Below are 16,312 nucleotides of genomic sequence, written 5' to 3'. Positions count from 1 at the left end.
TCTACTACTAGGACACCTCCAACCAACACCCTCCATTAGGTGCTGAGCTGTCAATATTTCCAGCCCAGAAAGACCACAGCCTGTGCTTTGCAACAGGGAAAACCCTCCCCTCTACTTCCAGTCCATCCAAGTGCCCCCACCATTCCTCAGCTCGCACAGCCCACAGACGGTTTCTGAGTCTGTACAGCAGGTGAAGTCCCATAGGTGTCAGGTCCTGAGTCTCTTCCAGCTACCATGTTCCACTCAAACCTACATGACGAGTCCACGGTCCTCTGGGAGTGCAGGGGCCCCTTCCATGTGCCTCTTCTGGCACTGTTGCTGGATCTCCTTCCTCCTTAGGTCAGGGGAAAGAGCTTGGTTTCTCTGGGCCTGTGAGTGGGGAAGTGTAGGAGGAGACGAGCGGCCTAGAGTCCAGCCTATTCTGCATCCTGTGGGCCCATGACTCTGGTGGGTGCAAGCAGAGGGAGTAATGGGACAGCGAGGCTCTTGGCCTGCTTAGTGGCTCGGGATTTAGGGCACATTCAATTGGAGGCTGAACCTAGTGGAGCATGTTGGTCAGCAAGCAATTTCTGCATGTGTAGGAGCTGAACCAGTTCACCAAGCTCTCTCAAAACTAATAAACACTCTTACTTCTGGCAACAGGGGAAGGGCAGATGATGTTCCAGGAAACTCCTCTTTAACCTCCTGGGAACATTCTGACAGGGTCTTTGAATATACAACAAATGTCTGCTTTGGTTAAGAAGACATTGGGTGATTTGAAGGTACATTCTGGTAATGTAGAAAACTACAGTACTTCAAAATTAAAATCCTATTTTATGATTTAGAATCTACTGTACTTAGATGACTGATAAATTGTTTAATGAAGACATTGGTAAAAATAAAAGCTGAGAGCTACAGAGGTTTTTTTGGTTTTGTTTTTGTTTTTTTTTTGCATTACCTGGGCCTCTCACTTTTGGGGCCTCTCCGGTTGCGGAGCACAGGCTCCGGAGGTGCAGGCTTAGCGGCCATGGCTCACAGGCCCAGCCACTCTGCGGCATGTGGGATCTTCCGGACCGGAGCACAAACCCGTATCCCCTGCATCGGCAGGCAGACTCTCAACCACTGTGTCCCCAGGGAAGCATGAGAGCTAAAGAGTTGTAACATTACTTTCTATTTTCATAAATTTTACATTATAGTCTAAAACTGTGGCATGCTTACCTATTTGTCCATCTATCTCTCCTTCTCCCTCTCTCCGTAGTGTTAAGATGTTCGTCACTATTTGGTAGGTGTCAATTCTTCTGCAACACGCACACTTCATTGTGTAGGAGAAGTGGTAACGTTTGTTCACAGGAGTGTAAGTGAGGAGGTGATGCGCGGGCGGGCTGGGCCACTGCAATGTGGTGAAAGAAGGACAGGCATTGTCCACGGGGGCTGGCCCCTGGACCCTAGGCTCCTGCTTTTATCCAGACATCTGGGGCGCCCTGATTCACTCTTGACCCAGTAAACAAGGAGCCTAGAATATCTCTGTGAGCAGCCCTGGCCAGGAGCCCTTCACATACTTCTCTCCATTTACATCGTGGGCATGGAGTTCTCTCAAAGATCTTCAAAGTTCTCAGTTCTTCTGATTTCTATAGTCTTCGCTTTTCTTCTTGCCAAGGATGTCACTAACTAAATTAGCCTATGTACGATTAATATGAACATATAGTGTTGATATATTAAAATAATATTAGTATATCATATTTAACATTTTATTTACATTATATGTACATTTATTTATATAGTATTATTTTATTATAATAAATTAAATTAATAAATATAAATAAGCTATTAATATGAATATATGTTACACCTGCGACTCAGGATTTGCCTCCTGGGTGCTCAGCTCTTCCCACTGAGCCAGGCTGTTTGCCTGAAAAAATGAAGACTTCAGGGCAAAGTGAAATGTGAGGGGGAGGTGGGCAGAGAAGACCCAACCTGCAGTCACAGTGAAGAATGAGGTGTGTTCTCAAGACCAGCTTGAAGCGCACATTCTTAGTGAGGGGAGTGGATGCAAACACTGTCGCCCACCCCGTGCGCCCCATCTGGAGTGGAGAGGGGAGGAAGCGTCCTCCAGGTATTTCTTCACCGGCTCCTCCCACCGGACCCCCTCTCCTCCCCATTGTCTGCTGTGACACTTGTTTTTTGACACCTGGAGGTGAATTTAACCCTCCCCCACTGTTCTCCTCCCTCCTGTCTCTCTTTTCTTTCCCTTCATTGAGGCTCTCAGGCCTGCTATCAGGTTGGCTGGGGGCCACAGCCAGTCGTAAACACCTTCCCTGCAGCCAGTGAGCTGGCCTTGCTCCATCTTCCTCCTTTTAGAGCTGTGATAACTGGGTACCTGCTGTCACTGGAGACTTTCCCTGCTGTTATTCTCCCCTCGCGAGGTGGTCGGATGTGAGGACAACTAAAGGCGATTCTGACTTTCCCCGGGTGTGCATGGTAGCACCTATTGTAGTTTGTTGAGGCTAGCCACCTAAGCACAGGCTGTGCATTGTTTTAAGATATAGCCCAAAAATACAATAAGAAAAAAACTCCCCTGATAAAGTTGGCATGACTAAATATATTCAGAACTTCATTGAGCCTATTCTCATACACTCAATTTACTACAGCTTTAGAGGTTTCTAATTTCTACTCAGATTTGCAAAGATTGGCCACTGGGAAATTTATTAGCTGTCATTGTATTCCAGATGGCAGAGTACACAGGGACTAAAGGTAGAAACACCTGCAAAATACCTAATATGGTCAAAAGTGTCCGAATACTTTTAAAATGTTATTGATTAACCATCCAGATAAATGAGAAATGCCAGAGAAAAGTCAAATAGAGACATGTATTCATTCAGCCAAAAAGATGAACGAAGTGAGAGGTGAGGTGAGGAAGCTGGCCCAGTGTGGGCGGAGGGACCAGGCAGCTGTGGCGGCAGCTCTACCACGTCCTTCACAGGGCTGCTCTCTCAGCCCCCCAGACGGGCAGATTTTCTTGGTAAACTCAGTGTAAGGATATCAGCCATTCATCAGGCACTTCTTTGGCTTCACATGTGAGCAGGACCCTTGTAGCTGCAAGGTTTACAAATTAGATCTTCTGCAGTGGCTAGTCTGTGTTCTGTACTCTCCTCAACTGAGGCTGCTTCTGGTGTCTATCACAGAACCTATAACACGTCCTGAGTGTCCAGGCTTACAGCGGTGCTGCTTGAGACTGGGCTGTGACATTTCCGTGTCTGGCATGTAGCAGGCATTGAATGAATATTTATTGGGGTCAAGGAGGCTAAACTGCACAAGCATCTACTCCTAAGCTGCTTCACACAGCTTGTGACTGCAGCTGAGCTCCAGAAACCTCACTGCCTGTGGTGGGGGCTAAAGTTCTCACAGCTTGTTTCATCTGCATGTTGCTTTCCCCCTGATAATATGATCCTTTTAGCTTCTCCTCCTAGAGTTTTGCATTGACCAAGTGAGAAAGACCAAAGTTGTTCCAGTCTTGTGTCAGGCTTTTAAAGCTCAACTACACTGAAAGCTCATGAGAGGTACAGTATCACGTGGGGGTGACTTTCAACAAGAGTTGTCACAGTGGCACTAACCTCAACAAGTCTATTCACTTTTTGTATAGAGGTTTTAGTCCAATACTCTGCTCAAAAAGTTCAGAAAGCACATTTTGTGATATTTAAGCCCTTTGCTCTTGCTCTAGGGCAAGATTTCTCAACCTGGGGATTAACGACATTCTGAGCTGGATAACTTTTCACTGTGGGAGCTGTCCCGTGAGTTCTGTGATGTTGAGCAGCAGCCCTGGCCTCTACCCACTAGCATCTCCTCAGGTGTGACAACCCAGAATGTCTCCGGTTACATCCACTAGTCCTCTGGGGATGGGGGATTGAGGAAAAATTGCTCCAGCTGAAAATTTTTTCTCAAGTGGCACCAGTAGATTGCAAGGAGAACCAAAACGACAACAACAAAAGACTCACCAAGACTTGCCCAGTGATGGAATTATGACAAACTAAAGAATAGGCTTTCCTTGTGTAGTATCTTCAGGCTATTTTTGGATACTTCTGTGCAGAGCTGACTCGAAGTCCTCCATCCCTTAGTGGTATTTGGCCCAAGGCCCCAAGATGCCTTTACCTAAAGTGTGTTTAATGTCACGTTTGTTTAATATATTCCCTCAGATGTGCCCCTCTGTGTGCCTGCATCAACAGCGTGTATCTACTTAGATTATACAATGTGAGAAAATAGAATCCTCATTATTTCAATAGCCTCCAGGGTAACAACTCACAATGAACCTAAACTAATTTTACTGATAATAGTGAGACTTTGCTACCAGAATATGTAGTAAATATTAGGAAACAATCTATTTTACAGTAATAATTCAAAATGAAGTTAAAGAAATTTAATCATCACGACTGTTTACCACCAGAATCAGCTAGTGTAGCATGTTAGGTGGTGCAGCAGGGTGAAGATGACAAGACAAATATCTCTAACGTGTTCCCCACTTACTCATCTCTAATATATGGGGCACCACTCAGGGTGCACACGGATGTGCCACCCACACCTCTGGCCGAGAAAACACTCACTGCCCAGCTGCTGGAGTGCCATCTACAGGCAACTTCCAGCCAAGATCCCCTCAGGCAGCCTCACCCATGCATGGGACCCTCTCAGGGCTGCCACACCCAATGGTCAAGTGCAGAGGCGCACTTACAACACCTGTGATGGCCACATATACTTCAGAGTCCCCATGGGCTGAGCCAAGGCTTCCTCGGGGCCGGACACCTTCTCAACTATGCCATCAGGCCAATCCTGCTCCCTCTCTGCCCTGTCACAGAGGTTGACACCTAAGTTGCACTCTGCTTGCCAAAATCCATGTTAACATTCCCTTCCAGAGAAACTGAATTGTGACGGGGGGAAAGCAGTGATGAGGGGGAATTGGGAGCTAGACTGCTCCACAGTTGGCAGTAGCAAGGACCCCTCCACGGGCTAGGTGGGGCACCCATAGTGTCTGGAATAGGTGATGGTCCAGGTGTGCAAACTCTCACAGGTGACAGGGTAGTAATTGCTAGTCACCATCGAAACAAGAAGAGGAGCTTCCGGGTAGAAAGAAAGCAGAAAAAGCTGAACCCCCCACCCAGACCCAGGATTTTGATAAAGATATTTTCACATATTGAGGTATGGGGATGTCGTCTGGCTTATACAGGAGTTAACTTGAGTGTTATGCATACTAGAACAGCCTGCGTGTGGCCTATCAAACATACATTGTGCTTCTGCTTTAATTATTAAAGAAAAGAGTGCATTGACCAGAAGTAAAGACTGTCCATGTTAAAAATAAAGATGAAATGCCTCCCTTCCTGGGACGCCAATGCTGAAGCTCCTTCAATAATAAGCCTCATTTCCCAGGTGCCAAGGCCATGCTGACTTGCTGTGTATGAGCTGATCTGCTTTTTGTTTGTTTGTTTTGTTTTTGTTTTTTCCCTGAAACCTTAAAGGAATGTATCCCTGACTTGTTTAGTGTTCTTTGTTCTGACAATATATAAAACTTTGCTGAAAACCATGCTTACCAGGGACAGTTCATCAGAGCTATCTTAGGGGTTGTCTTCCAGGCTATAGTCCACAGTTCGGCTGAAATCAGATGCTTTTCTATTCCTATTATAGATTGTTTATTGATTATTTTCATCAACAATTTATTAGTTAAAGTAGCCAGGCTCCAAGTCCCAGACGAGGTTAGTCAGCCACTCACCAGAGGTCTGCTAGCCCGTGGGACGTTAGCGCCGTGAGAGGGACCCTAACTTGGTAGTGGAATTCAGGAGGATGCCCCTGAGCGTTGAAGCCCACACTCTTCTGATCCCTGTGAGCCTGCAGAAATGGCCAACCATTCCTGTGTAGACCAGGTGCCGCCCCTCCATCCTGTTCTTGCAACGAGAATGAGTGCTTGGTCCCTTCTTACTGCTCAACTTCCACCCTTTCAGCTACCAGCCCTAGGGAGAAATTGGTAACCCCAAAGAACACCCCAAATTGCCTCAGTGCTCATATGAATAGTCGGAGGAAGTAGTTGAAGGAGCAGAAGGAGTGAGATTTCCCCAGAGCTTGAAAAGTGCGGCCAGATGCGTCACCTGTGAGTAACGACCCCAGCTGCCACCATCCCTTTTGTCTTCCAGGTGTAGGGGGTCTGCGGGATCCTTGCTAAGTCTATTTTTCGCCATTCCTGGCCCTTCCCTATCATCACCCCTTCACCTTGAAACATGTTCAAGAAATTTGATTAAAAAGAAAATGTGTTCAGCTACATCCAGTGGAAAACCTGCTATTATGGGTATTAAGAACAAGTAGAACCATTCCCAGACATTGAACCATGGCTTCATCCAATCATGCCTAAGAAGGAACCAGTTAAAAGAGTGGTATGCTATGAACAGAAAGAAATCTTTACAGTGACTGGAGAGTTATTCTATTTAGAAAAAGAGAGGGTCTTTTTATCCAACCCCAAGGTTATTCCACACAGAAGGAGATAAAAAAAGACCCTTTTTCCACACCAACAGGTGGATAAAGGAGCCATCAAATTTGTACTCAAAGGAATTGATATCACGTGTCTACACTTAGCTTCTCGAGGAGCTAAGCTTTGCTCCGCTGCAGCAGATAGGATTGTTGCAATTGAGGCAGAAGGAAAACAGCTTGCTCTGGGTGCTGCAGTCGTGAAGATGTCTGCAGATGATGCTGAGAAAGTCAACACAGCAACTGGCATTGAGGCATGTATTATATAAAAGGTGGGCTGTGGCACGTAAAAGCATATAAGTAAGTCTCAGATGGAATGCACTTGGGCTCCACATGGATATGCTGCAATATCTGTGTTTGTGTGTGTGTATGACAGCATGACTACAACGCCCCTGTGATTATGCTGAATAAATTCTACACATGCAGAAAAGAGAACCCAACAAACAAACAACTGTTGCCGCCTTGCTCGGAAAGACTGCAGACCAGCTGCCCCTGTGTCCTCTCCTGGCCATCAGGCTATAACTCTCCCAAAAGAGCTTCATGACCCAGCCAGTGTGCTGGTGGGACTGCGAGAAGACAAATGGGACTGAATTCTCAGTGTGTCACCTGAGGTGCCCTCATATGAGCGTCTGGACAGGACCGAGCATGGAAGAGTCAAGTGTAGGGGCACTGAACTTGCTGGAGGGTTTTCCTCTCGATATCCCTGCGGAGTCAGAGCCCCTCTCAGCCCTTCATGGTGGAGAAGGGAGACGATGAGACGCCTCAGCCCCTACACACGGACAGGTAGCTTCCGGCTCCTGCGGACTTCCAAAGCCTCATGCTATGAACTGACTTGTAATAACTTTGTTTTTGTCATTAATGTACTAGATATTTTTAGTAGCATTAATCTGAAAACGGGTTATTACCACCGATGTCAGTAATGGAATTAGCTGCTCTAGAGATAAACTACAGTTTAACCTAAAGTTTACAACGAAGTTTTCGCCTCAAAGTTTTAAGGAATTCAAGATGAAACTAGAATAAGACAAGACACCACAGAAACTGCTTGGTGACTGGGCTTTATATTCACTTTAAAGAAAATTATTTCTGAAAACTTAGAAACGTTTAATTATGTGTATTGTTATTAGCATGAAGGTAAGAGATAGAAATGAAATATGAACCTGGATATGCTTATAGCAGTATTATGTGGTTCTGTGGAAAGCTTTCTGCAGTATTCTCAAATAGCAGTGGAAAACCCCAAAGCAGGAAATCGTGACACCTCAAAGTCATGCTGTTACCTGACAAAAGCAAGCTGCAAGGCAACGCACAGTATATAGGACAAGTAAAAATGAAGCTATATTATCTGTGAGTAAATAAAAACATGTTTGAAAATGTTTTCTTTTATGTTGGAATAATATATAAAAATGAACCATGGATACCTTGATACGTGTGAATGAGAAATTGTACTTTTCCTCTGAAGTATTCAGGGGTTTTTTTGTGTGTACTTGGAACTCAGGATGAACTTGAACAAGAGTGTACACTGTTTGTATTTAAAAACATGCGCACACACGCACAATTTTACATGTGATAACAGAAATGTCTTGTCATACAGCCTAGAGTCAAGTCAAATAGTAAGTTACGTGGAAGAGAATGGGTTTTTATTTAAGGATTAGAGACAGAACACACTCGAAGCACAAATAATAAAACCCTCACTGCACAGTAGTCACTAGAACATTCCTTGAGCACTCGCTGGGTTTAAGCCAGCTTGGAAATCAGTTATTTGTCTAAACTAAGTGAGAATTTATGCCCGGTTCCTAGAAAACATATGTTTTAATTAACTTGGCTGCCAGTATCTCTCCAGGGAAGAAAATATACATTTTATTTTCAAAACTCGTCTGGGCCTGTTCTATCATGGATTGGTCCATTAAAAACAAAACACCCAAATCAATATTTTAAAATACTATTTTTGCTTACCTGAAATCTTCCTCCTTTTTACAGCTTTTTATTTTCTGTCATCTGTTCAACACAGTGTAAAGTAAATACAGTCGAGTCCACAGCAGGGGCCGCTACTCAGGGGGCTCGGGGCTTCGGACATCACTAGGAGTTGAAATGGCAAAGAGCATGTTTGATGCAGAGCCCTAAAGGCATTTTGGTACTGGATAATCTGCATCTACAGAAAGCGCATGATAGCCTGATACTGTTTCCTACATCTGCCACAATTTAAAATAATTTTCTAATGTTTTATTTTCTGTAACCTGAGATTGGGAATGTTGGGGAGAGGGTATAAATATAACTATTTATGTAACTCATTCTAAATAGAGTATAATTAGAAAGTATAATTAGACTTGAGTCTAATTCCCCTTCATATCCTAGTTTCTGTGGCTCTCAGTAGATAAGGCTCAGGTTCCAATCCCGGCTCATTTCTACAGACTGGACAGTAGGTGACACCATCAGCCAGTTTAAAACACAGTTCACTGGTTTGGTTTGTTGTTAACCAGTTTACCACACTTGAGCAGGAACCTAAATAGTTTTGTGCATAAGTGCATTAAGTCCTGGCCATTGTCATGGGAGAATAATCCTAGAAGAGCACAAAGCCATTTAAATAGATCTGTATGAAGTATTTACAAATAACCACAGGAAGAGACTTTGCCTCTCTGTAGATCGAGATTATCCAATAATTAAATGCGTTTAGGGTTTGTGTCATAAATACTCTTTGCCACTTTAATTTCTGGTAATGAGAAAAGTCTGCCTGTGACCATCCCTAAACTAGTTTGTCCTTTGACCCTGGCCAGACACATAGACTTTATATATTTAGGTTTTCTTGTCTGGGGGAACAAAAAAACTTGACCTAGCTGCTCACAAGTGGAAAACAAAGTATTAGACCTTAAAATGTTCCAGTAGAGTGCAGATCAAAGATTCCCGATTCTAGACACTTCATAGAATGTTTTTAAACCTTCTCAGCCACCACTCGCTCTTGACTCAGAAAGCTTACTTTACTAGGTACTGTTCACAATGGAAATGTGTTGAAATCACTGCAGCTATGTTCTACTCCAGTGCACAAGGATCTCTACAGACTTGGAACAGTGTTAAATATTCTGAAAGGGTAAATCCAGGGCATTTAATTTTATTTGAATAAAAACCTGTGCACAAACACATTTTATACATAACTTCAGGGAGGCCACAGGCTCCCTGGGCTCCCTAAGCCCCTCAGATTAAGATCTCCTGACCTGGGAGTGAAAGAAAACAAACGCACCCCTACCACCCTCCCCTCCCCATTCAGACCTCTGGTCCCACCCCAACCACACCCGTGGGAAGGCAGGTCGACACTCAGCACACGTACTGTCCCAGCTGCAAGGCGGTCAGACGTGTTATACGAAGCAGATCCGCCACAGAGCACCTCTGCTTCCTACATCCTCCTGGCCCAGAAGGAGATTTAGAAAAAGCATAGAGGAGAATATCAACTCAGCAGAGCAGTCTCGAAGCACAAGGGAGTGCAGAAACAGGAAGCACAAATAAGCCCAGGGAATGACTGACTTCTGACGTTTTTGTTGATAACAGATCTGGGTGAAGTTTCCCTTCTCCCTGCTGATGGCATCTCTGTATCTGCAGACACTTTCTCTTTGCCTCGCAGTGAAATGCAACTGCTTGTCAGAAGGCCGATCTCTTCTGTCATCCATAGGTCGCTTTCTCGAGGCTGTCACCCTTGTAACCCTGGACTGTATGCTGATTGTTCCATTGGTTGTTAACACTTCTATAAACGGAGATCTAACTGCCAAGAGTTCAAAATCCCAGTGGTCTGTCACGTCCCACCACCAATTCACTCCCCAGAGTCATGTCTGAAGTGGGTAAAAATGCCACAAACTCAGGATTGAAGATATTACTGTGGGAACATGAAATAAATTTAGAAGCTTAGAAAGTCTAAATGTAAAGGTATTTGTTTTCCTTTAACGTCTAATAAGAAAATGACCCTCTTGCTTATCTTGTCTAAAGAATAAAGATGGACAGGTACTTACTGAAGATAAGCTACAAAATTTGAGACTGAAGAATGGAATTAAAAGAGAATTGTCTCATGCAGAATAACTACTCGGGTTTGAGAATTTGAGAGGAAAAAGAAATGGATTGAAGAAAAGATCTTATTATTAGAGCTGAGACCATATGTGATTTAGTCAAATTTCTGTTTCTGAAGGCCAGATCGCCTTGCAGAGACACAAGGCTGCAACTTTCTTCTCTACGGATCTACAGAGGGGTCCACAGCCACCACTCCAGACCACCGCATTGTGCAGCACTCAAGATGCTCAGGACTCACTCCTGTGTATCCCTGGGGAGTGACTCCCAAATGGTCCAACCACTGGGTCTAGCTCTACATGCTTTTAAACACCCTTTAAACCTCTGAAGAGAGCTCTCCTCTCTTCCACATGAAATATCCCCTCACATCTCCTCACTGTTAACATGGCTGCTGGGTTTACAATCAGGCTTAAGATATGGTCTCCTGACTAATGTTTCTTATTATAATGAAGTCAACGGTTTTATACAATATCTTACTGGCATTATTAATATGTCAGATGCAGAGAAAGAATTCAAGTATTAAGGCAAATAATTGTCCTCCTAGCCTTATGAATTATCTAAGTATTGTCTCAACTGATAATGAATGTACAGAGCCTTTTCATATGGAAAAATGGGGGAAAAGGTAAGAAAATTAGATCAAGCTTAACTCATAAAATTAGCAGCGGTAGATGTTCTTTGAAAGGAAGAACACAAAGGATTATGAATCAGAAAACTGCTTCCAAAGTGAAAGAAAAGAAGCAAAAGCCACCAGAAAATTCTCATGAGTAGACATTTTAGGGAAGCCGGATAATCTTTCTGGAAAAACAAATTGGACTTTCATTCAGTTGGTAGAAATAGTGCTATAACTTTTAATCTTTAGAGATTTAAAAAGAATTTAATGTCCACATTTATGAGAAGTTGATAATGTGTAGAAAGTTCAAGAACCTATAAATATTAAATACTTTATGTTGTATTCTGCCACCCGCCCGTGCCCAGGACCCCTGTCTTCAAAGTCAGCCACTGTGGTTGATTTTCCAGGTATCATTCCAGTCTTTTTATGGGTATACAAGAAAATGTGAATATATATTTTCCTTCACTCCACATTTTAATACATAAGTAGTTGTATAATGTTTCATTACATCTTCCTTATATTCAGTTGAAAAATATCTGGGGAAAAAAACTTCTATCAAGACGTTGTTTCCTACAAAGCAGTCCACTGAGTGGATGATGTACTATAATGCATGTTGCCAGTCCATATTGGGATAAACACTAATAGTCAACCATCTTTTGACAATACAAACAATGCTGCAATGCATAACTTTGGCCTATGTTATTCTCCTGCTAAAATCTGTATAGGATAGTTTCTAAAGGATTTGTAGCCTAAAGTATTTCTAACTGAAATAACATTGGATAAGATGTTACCAGTAAAATAGAAGGTACTGAGTTTTTCTGAGGAACCTAGAAGTGGTCATTTCTCTTTATTTTATTATAAATTCAACCTCTCCTCTACCAGATTTCTCCCCGATCTGTGTTTGAAAACATTTTCCAACCTCTTCTACCCTTGTGACTTCTCTATAATCTGTTCCTCTTCTTAGCAGTGTCATTCATTCTCATGCCCACCACAGCCTGACATGGTCTCTAACTGCTGTCTACTCGTCTCTCTTTGTCCATCATTGCTCAACCCACTCCACTGGAGAAACTCTCAACATGGCCAGACATCTTGTTGAGTATGAAAAAATGGATCATGGATGATTCTGACTCACTGAGCCTGGATGAGAGGAGACATCCAGAGGGGAGTTTAAAGTAGCTGGAGAAGGAGAAGAGGATTTAGGTTTCATCCATGGTCATCATTCAGGGGAAGATGCTACTGAGACTTTACATAGGAGCAGGAGAAGACAGAGTTAGATGCAAGTACTTTCAGTGGCCCAGAAATTACAGGTGAACTGAGAGGAAGGGGCTCCAAGGGAAGAGCAAGGGAGAGAACACAGTGAGTTGGGGGGTCCAGGGGGCGATAATTTGTGGGGCAGGACATCCAAAAGGAAGGAGCTACCCAGAGAGAGAACTCCACCACTGCCTGATTATCCCTCTGAGTCTCTGTCGAGTACTAATCTGAGCACACACAGGTGAAATTTCACAAGGCTGGGAAGGAACAATTTCTGCAGAAAGAACAATTACTGGAGAACTGTTCATTAAATAATTTCCAAAGTTCATGTATGGCTGAGAATCCTCACCAGCCAGAGTGAAGAAACCTCCTTGAATACATGGGGCATTCAATTAAGACACCAGAAATTGTGCATATTAGAAGTGGAACTAATCACAAGCCCTAGAATATAGGATACTCTAGGATACTCTAGAACTGCACTAACAAACCTTAAAAATGAGACTTTAAAGGGTCTAAGTGATATGCAAGTAATCGTTTCCTACCAGAAAAAAAAATTTAAATTAACACTTCTATCACCCAGGAAACTCCAAGGGATTTAGGGACATTGTGTGAGACCCCAGGTCAGATACACACACACACACACACACACACACACACACACATATATGTATATACTGCAACTACATTAGAATATTCAAGAAATTGACTACTTTCTGGAAAAATATGAATTCTGAAGAGCAGTATTTAAAACAACTAAAACAAAAGAAAAATAAGCTAGAAAGCACATAAAATAAAGTTTTTCAACAATTACTTCTGAAAATCATGTATGGGTTATACAAGTAAAAAAAAAAAACAGCTGACTACAAAAGTAACAAATAGTTTCAGAGAATCAAGAATAGACGAATAGAAGAAATCTGTATTTTGTGAAAATAATTTAACCCTGATATCAGACATAAATGGTGCAAAACAAAACCACACACCAATTTTATGTGTTGGTGGGAATGTACATTGATACAGGCACTATGAAAAACAATATGGCCATTCCTTAAAAATCTAAAAATAGAACTATCATATGACCCAGAAATCCCACTACTGGACGTAAACCCTGAGAAAATCATAATTCAAAAAGACACATGCACCCCAATGTTCATTGCAGCACTATTTACTATAGAAAGGTCATGGAAGCAACCTAAGTGTCCATCAACAGATGAATGGATAAAGAAGATGTAGTACATATATAAATGGAATATTATTCAGCCAGTAAAAGGGATGAATTGGGTCATTTGTAGAGACGTGGATGTACCTAGAGACTGTCATACAGAGTGAAGTAAGTTAGAAAGAGAAAAACAAATATCGTATATTAACAGATATATGTGGAATCTATAAAAATGGTACAGATGAACCTATTTCCAAAGCAGAAGTAGAGACACAGACATAGAGAACAGATGTATGGACACCAAGGGGGGAAGAGGGAGGTGGGATGAATTGGGAGATTGGGATTGACATATATACACTACTATGTATAAAATAGATAACTAATGGGAACCTGCTGTATAGCACAGGGAACTCTACTCAATGCACTGTGGAGACCTAAATGAAAAGGAAATCCAAAAAAGAGGGGATATATGCATACATATAGCTGATTCACTTTGCAGTACAGCAGAAACTAACACAACATTGTAAAGCAACTATATCCCAATTTTTAAAATTCTATCTTATTAAAATACTAATTAATAATATATGAATTGTTGAATGCTAAAGGACATTTTCAGAAATTATGAGATTTCCCAATAGTTAATGAAACGGCACTGAAAATCCTTAAAAATATAACAGTTCAATGGACAAGAATTATAAAGAGTGCACAAAACAGCTGACTTTCTACTTTTAAGGTATAGAAAACATATGTATAAATCTCTTTCATAAAAAAGCAACTAAAATTTAAAATAAACATATTTTAAAGGAATATAGAGAATGAATAAGTAGAAAAAAATCAAATTTACAAAATACCATTTAAAAAGACCAAAAAAAGAGAGAAAATACCATGATTCTGTAGAGCACCAAATATTATAGAGAGATCTACCTTTCTCGATTTTAATTCTAATAAACTTCCAATCAAAATCCTAGTATGTTGTTAAGAAAGTGATTAAGGTTTAGTTGAAAGTCAAGCTAGAATTTTTTTTTTGAAGAGAATGAGTGAAATGTGCCTTACTAATTATATATATAAAGCTAAATTAAGAGTGTGGTTCTAATACAGAAAACGGTAAACTACTGTCGACTTTAAAAAAAATGCACAACGTGAGAGTTGCAAGTTAAGATTTATTTGGGGCAAAATGAGGAGTATAGCTCAGGAGACTGCATTTCAGAGAGCTCTGAGAATCTACTCCAAAGAGGCAGGGGGGAAGATCAGTATATATGTGATTTTGGTGAATGGGGAGTATATGCAATCGAGAACATATATTTTTTGCAGAATGTTTCTGTTAGTCTCGCGAAGGTTGCTACTAGTCTTGAGAGCAGACCTCACCATGAAAGATCTTAGTGTTTTTCTAGATATGAGGGGATACAAGAATTGGGCTCATAAAATCTTCTCCTGAAAGTATCTAACTCTCTGAAGAGTTGTCCTGCCAGTTTCCCCCGAGGACAGAGTGCCTCATTTCTGCTCTCCACCCAGAACTCCTTTCAGGGAGTGTTGAAGGTCAGTGGCTGCAGCAGCTGCACCAGCACATGATTTAATCCTTGAGGAGGTAGATGACAAGTGCCAATTCGTAGCTGAGACTAGCGTTACCCTAAATGTAGATTCTAGGATGAGAGCCTATATGATAAAGGTATTACAGTCAATAGAAGCCATTATGGACCATACAATAAGTGGTGATGAAAAACTGGGTAGTTAATTTTCTTTAAAAAGTATTTACATCTTCACTCAAAACATAAAAAATAAATTTGATATACATTCAAACAGGGTTTTATTTAAAAAAAATATATAGATGTATATGGTTTCTAGATGGGAAAATCTCAAACATATAAGGATAGAAGAAAAATTACATAAAAATGGGAAACTTCAAGAGGTTAATATTTGTATAAGTTAATATTTTTAAACTATTTTTTTAAAATAAACTATTAGTTTTAAAATATTAAAACATTAATGCAAATTGATTTAAACAGAAAGAATAAAGCAGATCTAAAACACACACACGAATGGTGTGCACAGAAAATTCCTTTGATTAAATAAAAATACCAACATAAAACGTTGATCTCACAAGTGAAAAATAATACAATCTTTTCTACCTTTAGGAAAACTTTCAAAACATGGCACAATTAAATCAAAAGCGGTGAACAGCCACATATGTAAATTGGTACATTTCTAGAAAGCAGTTTTTAAAGAGGTGATAATAAACCTCTTGTAATTCCATCCTTAGAATTCTACTACTAACGGGGGAAAAATGATATGGCAACGTGTTTGTACATAGAAAAGGTATTCAAATAGTTTACTTTTAAGATGGAAAAATTGTGAAGAGCCCTAAATCTAGACTCTAACTAGCAAGGAAATGGTTAAACTATATTGCCCAAGTTCCTGACATAACATTATTCAGGCATTATCATAATGTCTATGAAGATACTTAAATACAGGTCAATAAATGTATCACAGCAGCTACTATTTACATTATGTGTTACATATGTTGAACCCGTAACTTTGGGAATCTAATTTAAATCCTTAGAGCAGGCCTGGAAGATGGGTTCTGTCATCTGCAAATCAGATGCCCAATCTTGCATTCTTTCAATGCATTGCTCCAAATATTATATATTACATTACATTATACATAAATGGAGAGAGGGGGAAATCAACAATATTTACATGTGAGTTTATGAGGAGTGTAAATATATAAAACTCTTACTAGCTCTTTCTTTGCGATAGAGATGTGCATAATTCTTATTTTC

At 41.2% G+C, this 16,312-nt stretch overlaps 1 pseudogene; it reads left to right on the top strand.

Moving 5' to 3' along the window:
• The first annotated feature begins 2,866 nt into the window (after nucleotides 1-2,866).
• LOC125961087 (malignant T-cell-amplified sequence 1-like) lies at nucleotides 2,867-6,781 on the top strand (annotated as a pseudogene).
• Nucleotides 6,782-16,312: the final 9,531 nt, after the last annotated feature.

This window comes from Orcinus orca, chromosome 14, assembly GCF_937001465.1.
Source record: "Orcinus orca chromosome 14, mOrcOrc1.1, whole genome shotgun sequence".
In the NCBI taxonomy this organism is placed as follows: domain Eukaryota; kingdom Metazoa; phylum Chordata; class Mammalia; order Artiodactyla; family Delphinidae; genus Orcinus; species Orcinus orca.
This window is presented reverse-complemented; position numbering and strand designations above follow the sequence as displayed.